Here is a 7,500-nt window from a genome sequence, read left to right as displayed (position 1 = left end):
TGATGGCGGGGTGCAGGAGCAGCAGCCAGCCTCCAGCAGCTGATGGCGGGGTGGAGGAGCAGCAGCCAGCCTCCAGCAGCCAGCCTCCAGCTGCTGATGGCGGGGTGGAGGAACAGAAGCCTCCAGCAGCTGATGGCAGGGTGCAGGAGCAGCAGCCAGCCTCCAGCTGGTGATGGCGGGGTGGAGGAGCTGAAACCTGGGTCGGACCTGGTCTGCAGCAGGGCCCATTACCACTCAGAAGCTGATGGCAGTGTGTGTTTAGGTCCCTGCGGGGTGGATGAGCTGAAACCTGGGTCAGACTTGGTGTGCAGCAGGGCTCAGCACCCTCCAGAAGCCGATGACAGTGTGTCTTTAACTCCCTGCCTGGTGGGAGAGCTGAAAGCTGGGTCGGACCTGGTCTTTAGCAGAGCTCAGCAGCCTCCAGAAGCTGATGGCAGTGTGTGTTTCATCCCCTGCGGGGTGGGAGAGCTGAAACGTGGGTCGGACCTGGTCTGCAGCAGGGCCCATCACCATCCAGAAGCTGACGGCGGTGTGTGTTTAAGTCCCTGCGGGGTGGGAGAGCCATAACCTGGGTCGGACCTGGTCTGCAGCAGAGCTCAGCAGCCTCCAGAACCTGATGGCAGTGTGTCTTTAATCCACTGCGGGGTGCAGGAGCTGAAACCTGGGTCGGACCTGGTCTGCAGCAGGGCTCAGCAGCCAGCAGAAGGTGATGGCAGTGTGTGTTTAGTTCCCTGCGGGGTGCAGGAGCTGAAACCTGGGTCGGACCTGGTCTGCAGCAGAGCTCAGCAGCCAGCAGAAGCTGATGGCAGTGTGTGTTTAATTCCCTGCCTGGTGGGAGAGCTGTAACCCGGGTCGGACTTGGTCTGCAGCAGGGCCCATCACCATCCAGAAGCTGATGGCAGTGTGTCTTTAATTCCCTGCGGGGTGGAGGAGCAGAAACCTGGGTCGGACCTGGTCTATAGCAGAGCTCAGCAGCCTCCAGCAGCTGATGGCAGTGTGTGTTTAAGTCCCTGCCTGGTGTGAGAGCTGAAACCTGGGTCGGACCTGGTCTATAGCAGAGCTCAGCAGCCTCCAGCAGCTGATGGCTGCGTGTGTTTAAGTCCCTGCGGGGTGCAGGAGCTGAAACCTGGGTCGGACCTGGTCTATGGCAGAGCTCAGCAGCCTCCAGAAGCTGATGGCAGCGTGCCTCTAAGTCCCTGCCTGGTGGGAGAGCTGAAACCTGGGTCGGACCTGGTCTATAGCAGAGCTCAGCAGCCTCCAGCAGCTGATGGCTGCGTGTGTTTAAGTCCCTGCGGGGTGCAGGAGCTGAAACCTGGGTCGGACCTGGTCTATGGCAGAGCTCAGCAGCCTCCAGAAGCTGATGGCAGCGTGCCTCTAAGTCCCTGCCTGGTGGGAGAGCTGAAACCTGGGTCGGACATGGTCTGCAGCAGGGCTCGGCAGCCTCCAGAAGCTGATGGCAGTGTGTGTTTAAGTCCCTGCCTGGTAGGAGAGCTGAAACCTGGGTCGGACCTGGTCTATAGAAGAGCTCAGCAGCCTCCAGCAGCTGATTGCAGTGTGTGTTTAAGTCCCTGCCTGGTGGGAGAGCTGATATCCGGGTCGGACCTGGTCCACAGCAGGGCCCATCACCCTCCAGAAGCTGGTGGCAGTGTGTGTTTAAGTCCCTGCGGGGTGCAGGAGCTGAAAGCTGGGTCGGACCTGGTCTGCAGCAGAGCTCAGCAGCCTCCAGTTGCTGATGGCAGTGTGTGTTTAAGTCCCTGCCTGGTGGGAGAGCTGAAACCTGGGTCGGACCTGGTCTATAGCAGAGCTCAGCAGCCTCCAGCTGCTGATGGCGTGGTGGAGGAGCAGCAGCAGCAGCAGCCAGCCTCCAGCAGCCAGCCAGCCCCCAGCAGCTGATGGCGGGGTGGAGGAGCGGAAGCCAGCCTCCAGCAGCTTATGGCGGGGTGGAGGAGCTGAAACCTGGGTCGGACCTGGTCTATAGTAGAGCTCCGCAGCCTCCAGACGCTGATGGCGGTGTGTCTTTAAGACCCTGCCTGGTGGGAGAGCTGAAACCTGGGTCGGACCTGGTCTGTAACAGAGCTCAGCAGCCTCCAGAAGCTGATGGCAGTGTGTGTTTAGTTCCCTGCGGGGTGGAGGAGCAGAAACCTGGGTCGCACCTGGTCTATAGAAGAGCTCAGCAGCCTCCAGAAGCTGATATCAGTGTGTGTTTAAGTCCCTGCGGGGTGGGAGAGCTGAGACCTGGGTCGGACCTGGTCTGCAGCAGGGCTCAGCAGCCTCCAGAAGCTGACGGCAGTGTGTGTTTAAGTCCCTGCCTGGTGTGAGAGCTGAAACCTGGGTCGGACCTGGTCTATAGCAGAGCTCAGCAGCCTCCAGCAGCTGATGGCTGCGTGTGTTTAAGTCCCTGCGGGGTGCAGGAGCTGAAACCTGGGTCGGACCTGGTCTATGGCAGAGCTCAGCAGCCTCCAGCAGCTGATGGCAGTGTGTGTTTAAGTCCCTGCCTGGTGGGAGAGCTGAAACCTGGGTCGGACCTGGTCTATAGCAGAGCTCAGCAGCCTCCAGCAGCTGATGGCAGTGTGTGTTTGATCCCCTGCGGGGTGGGAGAGCTGAAACTTGGGTCGGACCTGGTCTGCATCAGGGCTCAGCAGCCTCCAGAATCCGATGGCAGTGTGGGTTTAAGTCCATGCGGGGTGCAGGAGCAGAAACCTGGGTCGGACCTGGTCTATAGCAGGCCTCAGCAGCATCGAGAAGCTGATGGCAGTGTGTCTTTAATTCCCTGCGGGGTGGGAGAGCTGTAACCTGGGTCGGACCTGGCCTGCAGCGGAGCTCAGCAGCCTCCAGAAGCTGATGGCAGTGTGTCTTTAATTCCCTGCGGGGTTGAGGAGCAGAAACCTGGGTCGGACCTGGTCTGCAGCAGGGCCCATCACCATCCAGAAGCTGATGGCTGTGTGTGTTTAAGTCCCAGGGGGGTGGGAGAGCCATAACCTGGGTCGGACCTGGTCTGCAGCAGGGCTCAGCAGCCTCCAGTTGCAGATGGCAGTGTGTGTTTAGTTCCCTGCGGGGTGCAGGAGCTGAAACCTGGGTCGGACCTGGTCTATAGCAGAGCTCAGCAGCCTCCAGAAGCTGATGGCAGTGTGTCTTCAATTCCCTGCGGGGTGCAGGAGCTGATACCTGGGTCGGACCTGGTCTGCAGCAGGGCCCATCACCATCCAGACGCTGATGGCAGTGTGTGTTTAAGTCCTAGTGGGCTGCAGGAGCTGAAACCTGGGTCGGACCTGCTCTATAGTAGAGCTCAGCAGCCTCCAGAAGCTGATGGCAGTGTGTCTTTAAGTCCCTGCGGGGTGGGATAGCTGAAACCTGGGTCGGACCTGGTCTGCAGCAGGGCCCATCACCCTCCAGAAGCTGTTGGCAGTGTGTCTTCCATTCCTAGTGGGGCAGGGGAGCAAAGACCTGGGCAGAGGAGCGCCTGTCTGCATCCGATCCGGCCCCTCAGCAGCCCGCCGTGAGCCTTAGAGAACCCCCCCCCCCCAGCGGGCTCCAGGAACCGGGCCCTGCGTCGGACCCAGCTCAGGCAGGCCCTCCCTCGGGCCCTGCAGCAGGTGGCCCCGTCTATGCAGTCGAAAACCCCGCGAAAATCGGTGTAGAAACGCCCGAGAGGCGTGGTGCGGTTCCCCCGGCCGGTACCGGGTCCGGACCGGTCCGGAAGTCCACCCAGAACACTGCCTGGGGCTTCTGGGCGGCTCCCCAGGCGCAGGCAGTCGAAAACCGCGTGAAAATCGGTTCAGAATTGACAAAACGGCGACCTCGTCGCTCCAAAAACTAAGTCCAAACTAAGCCTTTCGCTTATCGCTTAACGCTTAAGGCGGTCGGCCTTATGGCCAGTAAATGAAAAGTGCCTGCGCCCCTGGAGGTTTTGGAAGGTGCGAGCGATGACCATGCTCGGGTTAGTAGGTGAGGCCATCGGAAAACCAGCGTGAGTTGGCGGGTTTGGGTGGCAATCTATTCCAGGCAGAGTCGACTATCTCTGGGCATCAATTTTGGGATTTTTCCGGCTCTGGTTCTGGGAGAAACGCAGGGGCAAAGTGCACGAGCCGCGGCCGATTTTGGTGGCCTGTCCCTGGGCACAAAGTCTGAGGAGTGTGGGCCTGGTTCTCCGAAAAATACCAGTCTGCTGGAGCTCACTCCCATGGCTCCAGGGGGCACGGCACACCCCCCGGTAGCCGACCAAAGTGATCTACTCGGGCCAGACTCGGACCCACGACCCGGGGTGAGAACCACAACTACTGGTCATCCTTTTGACCTCCAGGGGGCGCGGCAGAGCCTCCCCAGTCCGACGCAAGTGCCCCACTTGGGCCATACTCAGACCCACGGCCCGGGGCGAGAACCACAACTACTGGTCATCCTTTAGACCTCCAGGGGGCCCGGCACAGCCTCCCTAGACCGACACAAGTGCTCCACTTTGGCTGTACTCTGACCCAAGTCCCGGTGCGAGAACCACAACTACTGGTCATCCTTTAGACCTCCAGGGGGCCCGGCACAGCCTCCCTAGGCCGACACAAGTGCTCCACTTGGGCTATACTCTGACCCAAGTCCCGGGGCGAGAACCACAACTACTGGTCATCCTTTTGACCTCATGGTCATCCTTTAGACCTCCGGGGGGCACGGCACAGCCTCCCTAGTCCGACACAAGTGCTCCACTTGGGCTATACTCTGACCCAAGTCCCGGGGCGAGAACCACAACTACTGGTCATCCTTTAGACCTCCAGGGGGCACGGCACACCCCCCGGTAGCCGACCAAAGTGCTCTACTCGGGCCAGACTCGGATCCACGACCTGGGGTGAGAACCACAACTACTGGTCATCCTTTAGACCTCCAGGGGGCACGGCACAGCCTCCCTAGTCTGACACAAGTGCTCCACTTGGGCTATACTCGGACCCACGACCCGGGGTGAGAACCACAACTACTGGTCATCCTTTAGACCTCCAGGGGGCACGGCACAGCCTCCCTAGTCCGACACAAGTGCTCCACTTGGGCTATACTCGGACCCAAGTCCCGGGGCGAGAACCACAACTACTGGTCATCCTTTAGACCTCCAGGGGGCACGGCACACCCCCCGGTAGCCGACCAAAGTGCTCTACTCGGGCCAGACTCGGACCCACGACCCGGGGTGAGAACCACAACTACTGGTCATCCTTTAGACCTCCAGGGGGCACGGCACAGCCTCCCTAGTCCGACACAAGTGCTCCACTTGGGCTATACTCGGACCCACGACCCGGGGTGAGAACCACAACTACTGGTCATCCTTTAGACCTCCAGGGGGCACGGCACAGCCTCCCTAGTCCGACACAAGTGCTCCACTTGGGCTATACTCGGACCCAAGTCCCGGGGCGAGAACCACAACTACTGGTCATCCTTTAGACCTCCAGGGGGCCCGGCACAGCCTCCCTAGTCCGACACAAGTGCTCCACTTGGGCTATACTCTGACCCAAGTCCCGGGGCGAGAACCACAACTAATGGTCATCCTTTAGACCTCCAGTGGGGCCCGGCACAGCCTCCCTAGGCCGACACAAGTGCTCCACTTGGGCTATACTCTGACCCAAGTCCCGGGGCGAGAACCACAACTAATGGTCATCCTTTAGACCTCCAGGGGGCCCGGCACAGCCTCCCTAGACCGACACAAGTGCTCCACTTGGGCTAAACTCTGACCCAAGTCCCGGGGCGAGAACCACAACTACTGGTCATCCTTTAGACCTCCAGGGGGCACGGCACAGCCTCCCTAGTCCGACACAAGTGCTCCACTTGGGCTATACTCTGACCCAAGTCCCGGGGCGAGAACCACAACTACTGGTCATCCTTTAGACCTCCAGGGGGCACGGCACAGCCTCCCTAGTCCGACACAAGTGCTCCACTTGGGCTATACTCGGACCCACGACCCGGGGCGAGAACCACAACTACTGGTCATCCTTTAGACCTCCAGGGGGCACGGCACAGCCTCCCTAGTCCGACACAAGTGCTCCACTTGGGCTATACTCTGACCCAAGTCCCGGGGCGAGAACCACAACTACTGGTCATCCTTTAGACCTCCAGGGGGCACGGCACAGCCTCCCTAGTCCGACACAAGTGCTCCACTTGGGCTATTCTCTGACCCAAGTCCCGGGGCGAGAACCACAACTACTGGTCATCCTTTAGACCTCCAGGGGGCACGGCACACCCCCCGGTAGCCGACCAAAGTGCTCTACTCGGGCCAGACTCGGACCCACGACCCGGGGTGAGAACCACAACTACTGGTCATCCTTTAGACCTCCAGGGGGCACGGCACAGCCTCCCTAGTCTGACACAAGTGCTCCACTTGGGCTATACTCGGACCCACGACCCGGGGTGAGAACCACAACTACTGGTCATCCTTTAGACCTCCAGGGGGCACGGCACAGCCTCCCTAGTCCGACACAAGTGCTCCACTTGGGCTATACTCGGACCCAAGTCCCGGGGCGAGAACCACAACTACTGGTCATCCTTTAGACCTCCAGGGGGCACGGCACACCCCCCGGTAGCCGACCAAAGTGCTCTACTCGGGCCAGACTCGGACCCACGACCCGGGGTGAGAACCACAACTACTGGTCATCCTTTAGACCTCCAGGGGGCACGGCACAGCCTCCCTAGTCCGACACAAGTGCTCCACTTGGGCTATACTCGGACCCACGACCCGGGGTGAGAACCACAACTACTGGTCATCCTTTAGACCTCCAGGGGGCACGGCACAGCCTCCCTAGTCCGACACAAGTGCTCCACTTGGGCTATACTCGGACCCAAGTCCCGGGGCGAGAACCACAACTAATGGTCATCCTTTAGACCTCCAGTGGGGCCCGGCACAGCCTCCCTAGGCCGACACAAGTGCTCCACTTGGGCTATACTCTGACCCAAGTCCCGGGGCGAGAACCACAACTAATGGTCATCCTTTAGACCTCCAGGGGGCCCGGCACAGCCTCCCTAGACCGACACAAGTGCTCCACTTGGGCTAAACTCTGACCCAAGTCCCGGGGCGAGAACCACAACTACTGGTCATCCTTTAGACCTCCAGGGGGCACGGCACAGCCTCCCTAGTCCGACACAAGTGCTCCACTTGGGCTATACTCTGACCCAAGTCCCGGGGCGAGAACCACAACTACTGGTCATCCTTTAGACCTCCAGGGGGCACGGCACAGCCTCCCTAGTCCGACACAAGTGCTCCACTTGGGCTATACTCGGACCCACGACCCGGGGCGAGAACCACAACTACTGGTCATCCTTTAGACCTCCAGGGGGCACGGCACAGCCTCCCTAGTCCGACACAAGTGCTCCACTTGGGCTATACTCTGACCCAAGTCCCGGGGCGAGAACCACAACTACTGGTCATCCTTTAGACCTCCAGGGGGCACGGCACAGCCTCCCTAGTCCGACACAAGTGCTCCACTTGGGCTATTCTCTGACCCAAGTCCCGGGGCGAGAACCACAACTACTGGTCATCCT

This window comes from Nothobranchius furzeri, unplaced genomic scaffold (assembly GCF_043380555.1).
Source record: "Nothobranchius furzeri strain GRZ-AD unplaced genomic scaffold, NfurGRZ-RIMD1 Scf032, whole genome shotgun sequence".
Taxonomy (NCBI): domain Eukaryota; kingdom Metazoa; phylum Chordata; class Actinopteri; order Cyprinodontiformes; family Nothobranchiidae; genus Nothobranchius; species Nothobranchius furzeri.
Note: the sequence above shows the minus strand (reverse complement) of the source record.